This window comes from Bos indicus, chromosome X (genome assembly GCF_029378745.1).
Source record: "Bos indicus isolate NIAB-ARS_2022 breed Sahiwal x Tharparkar chromosome X, NIAB-ARS_B.indTharparkar_mat_pri_1.0, whole genome shotgun sequence".
Lineage (NCBI taxonomy): Eukaryota > Metazoa > Chordata > Mammalia > Artiodactyla > Bovidae > Bos > Bos indicus.
Window position 1 is genome coordinate 3,266,016 of NC_091789.1, and position 17,769 is coordinate 3,283,784.

The 17,769-nt window shown below is 42.1% G+C and overlaps 1 long non-coding RNA gene across 8 annotated transcripts in view; it reads left to right on the forward strand.

Moving 5' to 3' along the window:
- Positions 1-17,503, forward strand: part of LOC139181669 (uncharacterized) — a 90,107-nt gene extending 72,604 nt beyond the window's left edge. For 3 of the 8 annotated variants that reach the window (XR_011565443.1, XR_011565452.1, XR_011565451.1), the window contains one exon: positions 5,282-8,711. This is a non-coding gene — a long non-coding RNA (uncharacterized lncRNA). Of the gene's footprint in view, positions 1-5,281; positions 8,712-16,329 lie in introns of those variants that run through there. The other 5 variants (XR_011565445.1, XR_011565447.1, XR_011565448.1 and 2 more) reach the window with 5 other exon arrangements.
- Positions 17,504-17,769: the final 266 nt, after the last annotated feature.

Genomic DNA, 17,769 nt, shown 5'->3' on the forward strand with positions numbered 1-17,769 from the left:
TCCTACATCCTTTGTAAAATCTAAAGGATTCTGAGGCCATGCTTGAAAATGCAGGTTCTGGGAATTCCCTGGTGATCCAGTGGTTAGGACTGTGTACTTTCACTGCCTAAGGCATGGGTTCAGTCCTGGGTTGGGGAACTAAGATCTTGCAAGAAGTGTGGTACGGCCAAAACAAACAAACAAAAGCCAACAAAAAACCCCACTGATTCTCAGCCTCTTAAGTAGAGTTCTAAGACTGAGAGGGAACTTTCCAGAGAAGATTGCTCTCACCTTCCACCCCCAGGAATGGTAGTGCTAGAGAGAAGATGTGGCAAGTCTAGAGAAGACATCTCTCACTGTTCTATATCTTACCAACAAGACAGAAGTTCTGCACAGCCTTGGAGTCCCTTGGGATCACAGACTGCTTGAGGGCAGGAACTGTATTACGTTCTTTTCTGTAGCTCCTCCAGCTGTCTCTCACAGTTCTTTAAACATCTCATGTGCTCAATGGATAAATGGTACATGAGCAAATACTTTTTTCCATCCTACCATCTCTTGCCCCTTCGTTTTTGAGCTCACTGGGCCCAGCTCCAGACAGACCTGTGAAACAGATCAAGTTTGCCTCTGGTGCCCTTTGCTGAGCAGGTGGTCCTGTCTCCTGAGTGCCCATTGTGTCCTCTGACTCACCATGGTTTCACTCTCAAATCCCAGAAAGGCCTGTTCTTCCTAGGCAGCATCGCATACCTCACCTGAGCTTCCTCATTATGTGTTCCTTATCTTGCATTCTTCAAAGGTTTCACAAAATTAGGGTTAGGCCACCTGGCCAATGAGCATTACAGAGAAGAGAGCCTTCAAACTCTTGCCTCAACATGCAACTTGGGTATCCATAGTACTTTCCTCCATCTCTCATCTTCTTTAAGCACTGAGCCCACCCATGGTGAGCAGTACTTACCCACCTCCTAAGCCCCCTTTTCTCTCTCTGAGGACAGTTTTGTGTGATCCTGGGGTTGTTTGTTTTTTAAGGTCAGGTAAGCCTCAAGAATAGAGCAAGCCCTGCTTGGATCAGTGTATCCTTGTTATTTGTTGGGAAAATAAGGTATTCATCATACTGAATGAGACTGTCTTTAATTAAAATGACCTGTGATCACAATGTATTGATTACTTTTCCTCTGAAATTCATAAACTGACTTTGAAAACAATTCCAAAGAAGGAATTACAAAAGGTTTTGAGCAATAGAAGCTTCCCAGGGCAGTATCTTTGAAAGACTAGTTCATTTATATGTTTAAGTTAAAAATGTGTTTAGAGAAAACTCAAATATTTCTCTTAAAAATTATTGAACATCTACTCTAGGGAACAGAGTGTGCTATTTAGAGGTTAAGAGCATTACTCTGGAGCTGGACTGCTTGGGTTCTAATCCTGTGTCTGTACCTAAGTTACCTGTATAGTCTTGGACAAGTTACTCAACCTGTTGTTTCCTCATTTTTAAAACAGGATAGTCCTTCCCATGTAGGGTCACTGTGACAAATCAGTTGAGTTAATCACATAAAGTGCTTAGAATGCAGGACCTGGTACATAGTAAGGGCTTATTTTCTTGGGCTCCAAAATCACTGCAGATGGTGACTGCAGCCACAAAATTAAAAGACACTGGCTCCTTCGAAGAAAAGCTATGACAAACCTAGACAGCATATTAAAAAGCAGAGACATCACTTTGACGACAAAAGTCTGTCTAGTTAAAGCTATGGTTTTTCCAGTAGTCAGTCACGTATGGATGTGAGAGTTGGACCATAAAGAAGGCTGAGCACTGAAGAATCAATGCTTTCGAATTGTAGTGTTGGAGAAGACTCTTGAGAGTCCCTTGGACTACAAGGAGATCAAACCAGTGAATCCTAAAGGAAATCAACCCTGAATATTCATTGGAAGGACTGATGCTGAAGCTGAAGGTCCAATACTTTGGCCACCTGATGCGAAGGACTGACTCATTGGAAAAGATTCTGATGCTGGGAAAGATGGAGGGCAAGAAGAGCAGTGGGTGACAGAGGATAAGATGGTTGGATGGCATCATCAACTCAATGGACATGAGTTTGAGCAGACTCTGGGAGATAGTGATGGACAAAGGAGCCTGGCGTGCTGCAGTCCATGGGGTCACAAAGAGTTGGACACAACTTAGCAGCTGAACAACAACACATAGTAAGGGCATCATATTATGATTATTATCATCATAACAATGTTTGAGGCATTGTGTTAGAAAACACTTAAGGTAATACTTAAAAGGCATATCCCTACCTTCAGGAAGTTCACAGTCTAATAGGAAATACGATGTATAATTTGTCATCATAAAATCTGATGGGTGCTCTCAGAAATGCCAATGGTCATGATGGGAGGAGCAGCTGACACGAAGAGGGCTCTAGTAGGGAGAACATCTCAGTACAGTTCTATAAAGCACCAAACACCCTCCACTTCATTCAGAACATTGTGTCCTGAGAATAGGAGTGTCAGTACAACCAGATGCTTGATATTCATAGTAGTGATGAGAACAGAAGGACCTGAGAGTAGAGATCACACTTTTTACTAAAATGCTTCCCCCTTTAAAAAAAAAAAAAAAAGAATGGTTTGCAGTGTCAGTCCCTGTGAAAGTATTTAGTGCTCGTCCCTTCACTCCGAATAGAAACCTGTCTGGACAGAGAATTCATAGACTCTATCATCAATATGTCTCTCTGTTTACAGTTCCCGTTTCAAAAACTGACATACAGTATTGCTCTGATCCTGAAAGAATTGAATAATCTGGAAGAATTTGCCATTTTACCCAGAGAGTTTAGTGATTTACTCTGGATTAGAATTGCATCAAAATTTAAGAATAGTAACATTAAATAATGAGATAATTTACACTTGAGGAGTGCATTGTTTCATTACTGTATCATTTTTTATGGTGCAGAAATTAGTTTTTTCAATTAAAATATTGGTTGCCTTTTTTTTAAGCCAGAGTTTCCCCCTCTCAGAAATAGTTATGAAGATGACAATTTGTGTTGCAATCAGTTATTTTGTATGATTCATGAAGAAACACTTTAAAAATAACTTTGTAATAAAGATGGAAAACTGTTTCTTCACGATTGTGATTCATCATAATTATTTTTGAACATTTGGTAAATCCTATTTCTGGGAATTTTAAGAAGTGCTTGAAAACTCTCTCAAAGCCTGCTTAAGGCTCTCATTTATGAATTCTGCAGAAGCTTCACTTTGTGAAGAAATGGGCTTGAGGTCGTAAGCATAGTATGAGACAGTGTGGTTAGATGTTTCTGCCCTCTCCTCATCTTTTCAGTTTCTCTTCTGAGAATTGGAAAGTCAAAGGATTATTTGGGGGAATTAAAGTAATTGCAAAGAAAAAGAGCACAGGCCTGAAACCTTTCCAAAATGGCATGTTCTGTGCTTCTGGGCCCAAGGGGCAAGCAGTGGGTGGGGTATGTGCTGAAAGGTTTCTCTTTCACAAGAGAGAAAGGTGAGATTTCCATACCAATTCTTAAGAGAACTGTGATGGAGCCACAGATGTGTTTTCTTAAGAAAGGGAGAGAGAATATGGCAGTCGTAACTGGAGCCTCCACATGCTATAATTGGTGTTTGTTCCAGATTTGCTTGGTTGCACTGAATTTCCTGCTTAAAGTTTGTAATTACTATTTGGAGAATGGGCAACATACCATTCCAAGTTGTACAGAATGAGCATACAGCTGTCATCTTCATTTTCCTCCAAAGGCTATTTCCTCCAAACAGTTGGTCCTAAAGTGAAGGATTTTATTCTGCTCTGTGGCTCATAGAGTAGAGCAATCATAAAGTGTATTGATGTTGGCCAGAAAAATCTGCATTCTGAGCATGTGTGTGATTAACACCCTTATTGGATACAAACGATGCCAAGAGTTTCCAACCTTACCTGGAACTTCCTAAGGGTAGTGAAAATGAATTTTTCACCAACTATGGCTGCTTTAATTCCTGGTGCACTACTTTTTAAATTTATCTTATTTATTTTTGCCTGTGGTGGGTCTTTGTTGCTGCCTGGGCTTTCTCTAATTGCAAGGAGTGGGGGCTTCTCTTATTGCGGAGCACAGGCTCTAGGGCCCTCGGGCTTCAGTAGTTGCAGCACATGGGCTCAGTAATTGCAGCTCCTGGGCTCTAGAGCATGGGCTCAATAGTTGCAACAGTAGACTTAAATGCTCTGCTGTATGTGGGATGTTCCCAGATCAGGAATCAAACCCTTGTCTCCTGCACACCGGCAGATGGATTCTTTACCACTGAGCCACCAGGAAAGCTATATTGCTTTTATTTTTTTTTAATCTATTAATTTAACTATAGTTGATCAATAATATTGTATTAGTTTCAGGTGTATAGCTTCAGATTCTTTTTCATTATAGGTTATTATAAGATATTTAATATAGTTCTCTGTGCTATACAGCAAATCCTGTTGTTTATTTTACGTACGTTAATGTGTATCTATTAGTTCCATACTAATTTATCCCTCCCCTACTCTTTCCCCTTTGGTAACCATAAGTTTGTTTTCTATGTCTTTGAGTCTGTTTCTGTCCTGTAAATAAGTTGATTTGTTTTTTTTTTTACATTCCACATATGTATTTGTCTTTCTCTGCCTGACTTATTTCACTTAGTATGATATGTGTATGGAAGTATTTCATTTTTCTTGTGGTTGAGTTATATTCCATTATACATATGTGTGTGTGTATATACACATATATACCACATCTTCTTTATCTGTTCACCTGTCGATGAACACTAAGGTGTCCATGTCTTTACTATTGTAAATGGTGCTGCAGTGAACACTGAGGTTCATGTATCTTTTTGAATTAGAGTCTTCATCTTTTCCAGACATATGCCCAGGAGTGGGATTGCTAGATATGGTAGTTCTATTTTTAGTTTTTAAAGAGACCTCCAGACTGTTTTCCATAGTGGCTGTACCAGTTTACATTCTCACAGTGTAGAAGGGTTTCCCTTTCTCTATACCCTCTCTAGCACTTATTATTTATAGGCTTTTTGATAATAGCCATTCTGACCAGTGTGAGGTGCTACCTCATAGTTTTGATATTCATTTTCTCTAATAATTAGCAATGTTAAGCATCTTTTCATGTGCCTCTTGGCCATCTGTATGTTGTCTTTAGAGAAATCTCTAATTAGGTTGGATTTCGTGACTTTATTCTGATGTAGAGAATGTGGCAAAATAATGGGATGGCACTTCTGTGATTAGGTTACAGAAGATTGTGACTGCCATCCCACTGGTACCCTCTTTTGCCCTCTTACTTTAATGAAGCTTGATGCCATATCTCCACGTGCTGTATGGGGAGACCCACATCCAGAGACTCAAGGAAGCCTGTGGCCAACAGCTTATGAGGAACTGAATCCTTTGTCCAACAGTGTATGAAAAACGGAATCCTGCGAACAACCATGTGACTGAACTTGGAAGCAGATCCTTCCCTTCAGGTGAAGCAGCATCCCTGGCCAGTGCCTTGATTGCAGGCTTGTGAGAGGCCCTGAAGCAGATGACCTAGCTAAGCCATGCCTGGATTCCTGAAAGTGTGTTTTAAGCAGCTAAGTTTTGGGAGTAATTGGTTATACTACATACTAACTAATACACCTTCCAGGAGATAGCCACTGTCCTAAGTGTGCTATCATCCTCATGTGTGTTAGTCACTCAGTTGTGTCTGACTCTCTATGACCCCATGGGATGCAGCCTGCCAGGCTCCTCTGTCCATGGGATTTCCCAAGCAAGAATACTAGAGGGGGTTGCCATTTCCTTCTCCAGGGTATCTTCCTGACCCAGGGATTGAACTTAGGTCTCCTGCATTGCAGGCAGATTCTTTACCATCTGAGCCACCAGGGAAAATTGTAACATTCCCATGCTGCTACTGCTGCTAAGTCGCTTCAGTCGTGTCCGACTCTGTGCGACCCCATAGACGGCAGCCCACCAGGCTCCCCCATCCCTGGGATTCTCCAGGCAAGAACACTGGAGTGGGTTGCCATTTCCTTCTCCAGTGCATGAAAGTGAAAAGTGAAAGTGAAGTCGCTCAGTCGTGTCCGACTCTTAGTGACCCCATGGACTGCAGCCTACCAGGCTCCTCCACCCATGGGATTTTCCAGGCAAGAGTACTGGAGTGGGGTGCCATTGCCTTCTCCAAACATTCCCATACATGTGTTTATATATATGCTACATTTGTATGTATCATTTCTATGTATACCTGTACACACATTATATATATATATATATATATGCATATATATATACACATTACTATATATATAGTATGTATATACATTATATGTATATAGAGTATATACATGTAATACAATTACTTTTACAATTAAGAACATGTAATACATTTACCATATAGATATATGTGTATATATATATTGTTGTTCAGTCACTCAGTCATGTCCGACTCTTTGCAACCCTGTGGACTGCAGCGTGCCAGGCTTCACTGTTCTTCATCTCTCAGAGTTTGCTCAAACTCATGTCCATTGATTTGGTGATGCCATCCAACCATCTCATCCTCTGTTGTCCACTTCTCCTCCTGCCCTCAATCTTTCCCAGCATCAGGGTCTTTTCCACTGAGTTGGCTCTTTGCATCAGGTGACCAAAGTATTGGTGCTTCAGCTTCAGTATTAGCCCTTTCAGTGAATATTCAGAGTTACAGTATTACCCTTATACCAAAACCAAAGATATCACAAGGAAAGAAAATTATAGATTATTATCTTTTATGACTATAGGTACAAAAATCCTCAACAAAATGCTAGCAAACTGAATCTAACAACATATAAAAGAGTTATGGAGAAGGAAATGGCAACCCACTCCAGTACTCTTGCCTGGAAAATCCCATGGACTGAGGAGCCTGGTAGGCTACAGTCCATGGGGTTGCAAAGAGTCGGACACGACTGAGTGACTTCACTTCACTTCACTTCACTTATGCACTATGAAAAGTGGGATTTATCCTAGGAATATACAGTTGGTTTAACATCTGAAAATAAATTAATGTAGTATATTGTAATGATTGAATAAAAAAGAATCACATGATCATCTCAATAGATTAAAAAAAAAAGAATTTGACAAAATCCAATAGCCTTTTATGATAGAAACACTCAACAAACTAGAGATAGAAAAGAACTTCCTCACCTTGACAAAGGACTTCTATGACCCACAGCTAATCTACTTAATGGTGAAAGTATAGGTGCTTTATACCCTTACACTTAGAAACAAAACAATGTCTGCAGCTCAACAATTTAATGGAATTCTATCCAGAGAAAGTAGGTGGGAAAAAAAGAAATAAAAGGCAGCCGCATTGGAAAGGGAAAAGTAACATTATCTCTATTTGCAGATGACATGATCTTGTATGTAGAAAATCTCAAGGAATCTGCAAAGAAAACAAAACACCTACTATAAGTAATTAAAAAGTTCAGCATGATTGCAGAATACAGGATCAATATACAATAATCAATTGTGTGTCTGTATACTTACAATGAACAATCCAAGAAGATTACAAATTTAATTTACAGTAGCATCAAAAAGAATGAAATATTTAGGAATAAAGCTAAGAGAAGGAATATACAACTTATACTCTGAAAATTACAAGACTACTGAAATAAATTATTTGGGAACACATTCTATGCTCATGGATTGGAAGACAATATTATTAAGATGGCAGTTCTTTCCAAATTGATCTATGGATTTGATGCAATCTATATAAGAATCTCAGCTGGCTTCTCTTTAGCAAATGGCAAGCTGATTTTAAAATTCACAAGGAATTGCACGTGGCCCAGAATAGTCAAAGGAATCTTGAAAACGAAGAACAGGGAGGGGACATATGAATACCTATGGCTGATTCATGTTGATGTTTGGCAGAAACCAACACAATTCTGTAAAGTGTTTATCCTTCAATTAAAAAAAAAAAAAATCCAACAATCTCTTCCAAGAATTGAAGAATATCTTCCTTCCAAGAGAAAGGAAAATATATGCCCACAAAAAACCTTGTGTATAGCAGCATTATTCATAATAACCAAAAGGTAGGTATGTGTGTGTGTGCTCAATAGTTCAGTCCTCTCCGACTCTTTGTGACCTCATGGACTGTAGCCTGCCAGGCTCCTCTGTCCATGGAATTTTCCAAGCGAGAACACTGGAGTGGGTTGTCATATCCTACTCCAGGGGATCCTACTGACCCAGGGATTGAACCTGTGTCTCTTGCGTCTCCTTCATTGGCAGGTGGATTCTTTACTACTGGTGCCATCTGGGAAGCCCCAAATCCAAATGTCCATTAACTGATGAAGGCATAAAGTGCTATATCCATACGATGGAATATTGTTTGGCCATAAAAGGAACAAAGTGCTTACTGATACAGGCTACAACATGGATGCATCTTGTAAGACATTATACTGAGTCGAAGAAGCCAGTTACAAAAGACCACATATTATATGATTCCATTTATTTGAAATGTCCAGAATAAGGAAGTCTATAGACAGAAAGTAGATTGGTAGTTGCTTAGGGCTGGAGGGAATAGGGAATAGAAAACTAAAGGCTATGAGATATCTTTCTGAGGTGATGAAAATGTTCTAACATTAGTGATGATCACACATGTTGGTGAATAGACTAAAAACCATTGAATTGTATAATTGAAATGGATGAATGTGAATTATAATTAATTATAATGTTTATGGATATGAATTATATCTCAATAAAGTTGTTTTAAAAATAAGCTAGTCATTCATAGGGCTCATCTCATTTGCTTTCCATCTCTCTAGGATCACTGTTCTTTGTTGCCTAATATATAGTGTCTTGAAAATTGTTGCTTCATATTGTCTGGATTTTTTTCTTTTGGTTGTTTCATGCAGGAGGGCATGTACAAATTCTACTGTGCTGTCTTAGCTAGATGTAGCAATATCCCTATTTTTTAATTGAGGAAACTGAGGCCAAAAGCAGCTAACTGGCTTACCAAAGTTCATACTAGTGGCAGAATCGGGTCTATAACCAGGATTTCCTGATCTCTCAATCTGAAGTTGAAACAGGATTGTTTCTCACCTCTGCAGCTTCTAGGGCAACTTGAGAGCTGAAGGTTAGTTACCTAGTCCAAGTGAATGTCTGGGCCTTGTGGATCCCTAAAACGTACGATCAGATCTCTGCCTTCCCTTCAATCAGCAAGTATTTACTGCACACCTGTGTGCATTTTCCACAGTTTATTGTGATCCACACAGTCAAAGGCTTTGGCATAGTCAATAAAGCAGAAATAGATGTTTTTCTGGAACTCTCTTGCTTTTTCGATGATCCATCAGATGTCAGCAATTTGATCTCTGGTTCCTCTGCCTTTTCTAAAACCAGCTTAAACATCTGGAAGTTCACGGTTCACATATTGCTGAAGCCTGGCTTGGAGAATTTTAAGCATCACTTTATTAGCATGTGAGATGAGTGCAATTGTGCAGTAGTTTGAGCATTCTTTGGCATTGCCTTTCTTTGGGACTGAAATGAAAGCAGACCTTTTCCAGTCCTGTGGCCACTGCTGAGTTTTCCAAATTTGCTGGCATATTGAGTGCAGGACTTTCACAGCATCATCTTTCAGGATTTGAAGTAGCTCAACTGGAATTCCATCACCTCCACTAGCAACAGTTAGCAACAGAAGCAACAGTTAGAACTGGACATGGAACAACAGACTGGTTCCAAATAGGAAAAGGAGTACCTCGAGGCTGTATATTGTCACCCTGCTTATTTGACATATGCAGAGTACATCATGAGAAACACTGGGCTGGAAGAAGCACAAGCTGGAATCAAGATTGCCAAGAGAAATATCAATAACCTCAGATATGCAGATGACACCACCCTTATGGCAGAAAGTGAAGAACTAAAGAGCCTCTTGATGAAAGTGAAAGAGGAGAGTGAAAAAGTTGGCTTAAAGCTCAACATTCAGAAGACTAAGATCATGGCACCTGGTCCCATCACTTCATGGGAAATAGATGGGGAAACAGTGGAAACAGTGTCAGACTTTATTTTTCTGGGCTCCAAAATCACTGCAGATGGTGATTGCAGCCATGAAATTAAAAGATGCTTACTCCTCGGAAGGAAAGTTATGACCAACCTAAACAGCATATTAAAAAGCAGAGACATCACTTTGCAACAAAGGTCCGTCTAGTCAAAGCTATGGTTTTTCCAGTAGTCATGTATGGATGTGAGAGTTGGACTATAAAGAAAGCTGAGTGCCAAAGAATTTATGCTTTTGAACTGTGGTGCTGGAGAAGACTCTTGAGAGTCCCTTGAACTGCAAGGAGATCCAACCAGTCCATCCTAAAGTAGATCAGTCCTGGGTGTTCATTGGAAGGACTGATGTTGAAGCTAAAACTCCAATACTTTGGCTACCTGATGCGAAGAGCTGACTCATTTGAAAATACCCTGATGCTGAGAAAGATTGAGGGCAGGAGCAGAGGGGGACAACAGAGGATGAGATGGTTGGATGGCATCACCGACTTGATGGACATGGGTTTGAATAGACTCCGGGAGTTGGTGATGGACAGGGAGGCCTGGTGTGCTGCGATTCATGGGGTCGCAAAGAGTCGGACACGACTGAGCGACTGAACTGAACTGACTGTGTGCATTACATTTTGGGAGACATTCCTGGGCACAGAAAAGCAGGGACTACCATCTCTGACTCACCAAGAGGTTCACCATCTCTTTGGGAGAAAAGGCCGTACATGAAACATCTCTATGATTCAAACACATTTACCTATAATATAACGAATGACTCACTCAACTGTGCAGCCAGGAGAGGTAGGAGGAGTCACTGTGTGAGGGCTTTTCTCAGGGAAGTCTTCCAAGAGGATGGAGAGCTTGAGTTTCAGAAGAAGGTAGCATCCCCTGACTGAGCGAGGCCAGAAAGGCAGGATGTTGTGTTAAAGTGCACATGACGTCTCAGAGTCTCCTTGGCTATAATAAAAGCCTGAGTCTTGGGGTGGGGGAAGGAAGGGGATGTTATTATAGGAAAACAAGTGTCTTCTCAGGTCATGAAAAGCTGGTTTGTCCACTTGAAGTTACAGGACAAATGTTCCAGACCCTAGCTATTCAGCCATTCTCTAAGCATCTACTGAGCACTTACTATTTACTGGGAGTTGTGCTGGGGGCTGGAGATTGACAGATGTCCAGGATTTGTGACTTGCCCTAATTCATGGTCTAGAGGGGAAGACACTTGGACTTCAATGACAGATTTCCTTAAAGGAAGGTGCTAGCTTTCCCCACCCCACTCCCTGTTGGTCAACAGAAGTGGCCACATCCTTTCCTTTGCATATCCATCATCAGGGTTGGGAGAGGAGAAACGAGGGAAGGACCAGGGTCACAACAGCTGGAAGAGGTCTCTACTTCCTGGCGGGCATGGCAGGGCACACTCCCTGATCAGTCCTGAGCTCTGCTTTACAGCCCGGCCCCAAACTCAACCCTCCAGGAAGCCTTCTCTTCTGTATCTGCTCCCCTTGCGACCCCCACAGGCTCTCCTGATTGCACTGAGATGTATGGACACTGTTTGGCTCCCTTGGAAAAGCACAGGCCCTTTAGGGGGACGGTCCAGACATTCTTCAAGTTTGCGACACCCCCCATGGGGTCTGCACAGGTAGGTGTCTGTTGACTGAATCACGGGGCTTTTGAATCCGTCTCACTGTCAGTGGTGCTTCTCTTCTACCTGCCCAGGCCTGGCTGTCTCCAGAGGGTCTTCCCGCCCTCTTCCCATCTCGCTTTGGCTCCTCTGCAAAGCCTCCTGGGAGGTTTCCACACCTGTGGCCAGGTGTGATGCTTGTGCTGCTGTGGTGGTGGGTACGACGAGGGCCTGCGCCCCCAGGTGAGGCCCCAACCCCACGGCCACAGGGAGTGACTTGTGCTGTCACTGGCCTCCTAGACCACGTGTCACGGCCAGACCGGGCTGTGGGTGCTCACCGAAGAGAAGCACACACACAGGGGTGCCATCTCCTTAGGAGAGACGAAAGCCCTGAGGTAAAGAGCACAGGGTGCTGAGTCCCAGCCCCTCCTCTGTTCACGGAAGCCGCGGGAGGGCAGGGAACCAGCAGGCCTGCGGGAGTCTCTGGACTCGACCTGGCCTGCACATCTCAAGGGGGTCACTGCCCAGGCCTGTGGCCTGGAGCCTACCCCCACCCCTGGGAGTGGGGTGGAGTGTCAGGGCTCCATCCTTCCTGCTGAGCAGAAGTTCGGCCCTGCGGGGCCCTGCTCCTGGCTGAGCTGTCACTGCCAATGGCCCCTTTTCACTCACAGCCTCCCCTAGCTTGTGGGGTTTGAAGCAAGAATAATTGTGTCATCTCACTGTCTAGGTGGAGAGGGTCCCGCCATTCATAGACACTGCTCCTCCCCCGTCTCCTCCATGCCTCAGGATAGGCATATTGCCTGGTGGGCTTTTTCCATAAACTGTAAATTCACCTCTTCATTTTCCCTCTTCCTGCTGGCTTTATAACAAAGAATTGCAGTTCCCCCAACCAAAAAAAAAAAGTCTTAGCCAGTACAAGTGTCTGAGAGAGAACCAAACATTCCCATACATCTTGGTCAGCAGTTTAAGTCTGATAACACCGTGCTCAGCAACTACAGAACAGGGACATATGCCCTGCTGAGCAAACAGTTGGGTTTCAAGGCAAATCCCTAATATCTATGAGCATCTTATGGAGTCAGAAACCCACTTGACCCAACATTCATGACAGAGTGGTTTTTCACAATTTAAAGGAATATTTGTTTAAAGAGATTCCAAAGTTATTGAATCTGAGTGACTATGCATTTGCTTGTTCTCTTCCCCTGGGTTTTCAGATAGGTGTTTGTAGAAAGAAAGTGACTCATTCTATCCCATAGCTAATTTGTGGCTAAGCCTAGGACTTGGGCTCACTCTTTCTGAGTCCAGGACTCTTCATCTGAGCCTCCCTGGGATTTGGTCAGGGTTTGCTTCCAGGTTGAGGTTTAAACACTAAGTGGAATGGAAGGAAAAGAAAATGTCTTGAAGCTCAGAGGTGTGAAGGCTTAGGACATTGACAACCAATTAAAAACTCAGATAAAATGCCTCTAAGAGGATTATATGCTGCAGAGCAGTCAGTGGGGAAACAGGACTTGAGTTCCTGCAAGGGGATTTATACATAAAGATCTAGGGACTCGTCTAACAGCATATTTGGGAGGAGTGAACAGGAGATGTCAGGGTGGAAAGTCAGAGTCCTGATAAGATACTTTCTGGCTCTGGGACCTGGTACAAATTATTTCACCTTCTTCAGCCTCTGCTGCTCATCTCAAATGAAGGAATGATGCTAATACCAGAGTTATTCCCAGTCAATTGAGGTCATCCCATCAGTCCCTACATCTGCTCCATGTTATCCTAAATGTCTTTTGAACCCCCCACTTCTCTCTGCCCTTGTGGTTCCTTCTTTAGTTCATCTTTCTACCTGGTCTGCCCCAGGCTGCATCCTTTACATTCTGCTCTACACACTGCAGCCAAAGAGATCTATCTTTCTAAAACTCAAAGCCAGTTACATGGTGAATCTGCTTAAAACCCTTCAATAGCTTCTTATTACTCTCAGGATAAGACCCAAATCCTGGCCCTGGTCTACAAGGCCCTTCATTTTTTGGCACCTGTCTATCTCTCCAGGCTTATCTCACACTGCTCCTCTCTCTTAAGTTCCAGCCTCAAGCCACAATAAACTAGTAGCTGTTCCCCAATGAGGCAGCCTCTCTCACCTCCAGCCTTTGCATAGCTTTTACTTCTAGCTAGAACACTCAGCCCACTCCAGCACCCTGTCCTCCCCCTAACCCTGTAGTCCTGTGGAATCCAGTATCCATTCCACCCACCTGGGAAGTCCTCTCCCAGTCTGACCTGCTCCTTCTCTGTGCTCCCCAGCATCCCATGCTTCTGACTCCTTGGCACTCATGGCCCTGATTGAAATGACCTTTTGCCTTGTTTTCTCCGACTCAGCTCTGCAGGATTGTGACTTATCATCATTATGTTTCCAGCAAAGACAAGTTGAATGAACGATGTATGTTGAAATGATTCATAAACTACAACTTGCTACACCAGTGTTAATAAGTATTATGTAATATTACAGTGTTCAGGTTGGTTAATATTGTTGGCCTACTCACCCATTTTATAATAACTAATATCAGATTTCAGTTACATCATCCTGGTCCCTTATTATGCCCAATACTAATAAAGGTTACCATTTATTGAGCAGCTAATCTAGGCTAGATTCTGTGGTGAGATTTTAGATGTGATTGCATTTATTCCTGATTATATTAGGTTGGCCAGAAAGTTCATTCAGGTTTTTACAGAAAAACTCAAATGAACTTTCTGGCTAATCCAATAGCAAGCTAGGTGCTATTATAAACATTATTCCCATTTTTCAGATGAAAAAAGTAAGGCAAGCTCAAAGAGGTTAATTAGCTTTCCCAATATCAAATAGCCAGATTTTGAATCCAGAAACTTTGAGTTCATGATCCAAACCCTGGTTCTAATCATCGCTCAGTTCTGCCAGAGTTTCAGATAAGGACACTATCAACAGAGTGAGAAGCAGCCCATGGAATGGGAGAAAATATTTATAAATCACATATTTGAGAGGGGATTGATATCCAGGATACACAGAAAACACTTAAAACTCAACAACAAACAACCCAGTTTTTTTCATTCTTTTTTTAAATTGAGATATAGTTGATATACATTATATGTTTCAGATGTACAATACAGTGATTCACAATTTTTACAAATTATTCTTCATTTATAGTTATTATAAAATATTGGCTATATTCCCTATGTTGTATTATATATGTCCTTGTAGCTTATCTTATACCTAATAGTTTGTGCCCCTTAATCCCCTACTCCTATGTTGCCCTTCCTCTTTCCCTTTCCTCACTGGTATCCACTAGTTTATATCTGTGACTCTGCTTTTTTTGGTTATATTCACTAGTTGGTATTTTTTAGATTCCACATATAAGTGAGATCATACAGTACTCATTTTTCTCTGTCGGACTTATTTCACTTATCACAATACCCTCTAATTCCATCCACCTTGTTGCAAATGGCAAAATTTCATTCAGCCACATACAATCTTATTTTAAAATAGGAAAACACTTAATAGACAAGTCTTCTAAGAAGATATACAAATGGCCAATAAGCACATGGAAAGATGCTCAAATCACTAATCACTGCTGCTGCTGCTGCTGCTAAGTCACTTCAGTTGTGTCTGACTCTGTGCGACCCCTTAGACAGCTGCCCACCAGGCTTCCCCATCCCTGTGATTCTCCAGGCAAGAATAGTGGAGTGGGTTGCTGTTTCCTTCTCTAATGCGTGAAAGTGAAAAGTGAAAGTGAAGTCGCTCAGTCGAGTCCGACCGACTCTTAGCGACCCCATGGACTGCAGCCTACCAGGCTCCTCCACGGTGGAATTTTCCAGGCAAGAGTACTGGAGTGGGGTGCCATTGCCTTCTCCCACTAATCACTAGGTAAACGCAAATCAAAATTGCAATGCTATGCCACCTCACACCCCCTAGGGTGGCTATTATAAAAAAGAAAACAACAGAAAATAACAAATGTTGGCAAGGTATGGAGCAATTGGAACCCTTATGCATTGCTGGTAGGAGCCACTGTGGAAAATAGTATAGTGGATCCTCAAAAACATTAAAAATAGAATTACTGTACATCCAGCAATTCCACTTCTAGGTATATATATCCAAAGGAAGTAAAAGCAGGGTCTGGAAGAGATATTTGATACTTGTGTTCATAGCAGTATTATTTACAACAGTCAAAATGTGGAAATAATCCAAGTGTCCACTGATGGATAAATGAATATACATACAACAGATTATTTTTTGGCCTTTAAAAGGAAGAAAATTTTGACACATGCTACAACATGAATAAACAATGAGCTTATTATACTAAGTGAAATAAGCCAGTCCCAAAAGGACAAATACCACAGGATTCCACTTATTTGAGATACTGAGAGTTGTCAAATTCACAGAGACAGAAAGTCAAATGGTGGTTTCCAGGGCTGGAGGGAGTGGGGAATGGGGTGGTTATTTAATGAGGACAGAGTTCTGGCTTTGCAAAATGAAAAAAATGTTCTGGAGATGGGTGGTGGCAATGGTTGCATAAGGATATGAATGAACTTAATACTGAACTGTATGCCTAAAAATAACTAAAATGGTCAATTTTGCATTTTGTATATTTTACCACAATTTATAAAAGAAGATCCAAGCCTAATTTTAACCATTTCCCAGTCCTGCCCAAGGCTTCTGATATTTTCCTTCTGATGAATGCTTGCTGCTTTCCCTCCAGATAACCTCCCTTTTCTTTCTTTTTCCTCCTGACACTAGACTGCTCTCTACCAAGATCTCCAGAGCCTCACATCGGTCAGTGCCCCCAAAGAGGCAGAGTCCAGCTTCAGGCCTCTAGCCTTCTCTCTTTTGGGGAAGAAAATACCTCTACTCTGAAGGCAGCCAGCACATATTTTACTCACAACAGTCAGCAGATGGCTGTGGATCCCAGGAATCACATCAGGACAAAGCTCGCTGTGCATTTTCCATCACTGGTAGCTATCCCAACAGTGACGTGGGGCATCGTTATTAATAGGTGAAGGACAAAGAGAGAGGGGAAGTGGCTTGGGTTGAGTCACACAGCAAAGTTAGAACTCCCAACTCCCAGCAACTGGCCTCACCCTGGGCTCTATCCCGCACACCTGGCAGCTCCAGAGACTTTCTCCTTTTCGTACTCTGGGCCATGAACTCTCTGGTTAACCAAGAGGGTCCAACTTGTCTTGCAGAGAAATGAAGCAAAATCTTCCTTGGGACGGTATATTGTGGTCTTCCTGTTTCTATTGATTGGCAGGAAACTGAGTGCCCCCTACTTACTGAATGACCTTGAACACATCATTGAAAGTCCCTGGACCCTCAGGTTTCCCTTCAGTAAAGTGTAGAAAAGAGTTATTGGTGCCTACCCCAGAGAAGCTGTGGATGAGCTAGGGAGAGGATCGGTGTACCCTTATCCAATTTATTCTGCATTATCCTTTACGCGGGTGAACTTCCCGGCTGAGCATAATCACATGGGTGGGCTTTAAAAATACAAATTCCTGGGCGTTGACCAACCTGGCTTACTTGGATGTCTTCTCTGTTCTCCTGGCCAAGTGGCCCCCAGTATGAAGGGAACCCCCTCGAGTTGAGCAGTGGGGTGGTCTTTAACCTTTCTGTTTAAATCCTCTCGACTCAGCTTAAACGAACCTTTGCTAGGACATGGGAGACATTGCGTTCTGTTTCAAGCTCCCCCTTGGACTCCCTGTTCTCCCAATTTTGGCACTTCTCACATACTGCTTGTTATTTTTACTTAACTGTTTCAAATCTTTGCCTCTTATTTCCTCAATTAGCTATCAGAGGATAAAAACAGTGTCCTGCCCTTCTCTTTTGACCCCCCAAAATGCCAGCTCCATTAGCACTTAGTACCTCTTCAATAAATATTTGTTGAATGGCAGATCTTGTAATTCGGAAATCTGAAATCATTTCTTATTTATTTGGGAGGGGTTCTGTGTCCTTTGGAAGCTTTCTGGTCACATGGAAAGAACTTTAAACAAAGAGGCAAGAGCCCTAGCTTCCAATCTTGGCACTGTCACAAACTCCCATTGTGACCTGCAACAAGTCGCCTGCCTTCTCTAGCCCTCGGTCCCTCACTTGAGAAACCAGGACTGATATATAAGTTTCTTTCAGCTCTGGATTTTTTTCACTACTGTGGTTAGCCAGGGGCAGCCTTTGTCGTGTCAACATCCT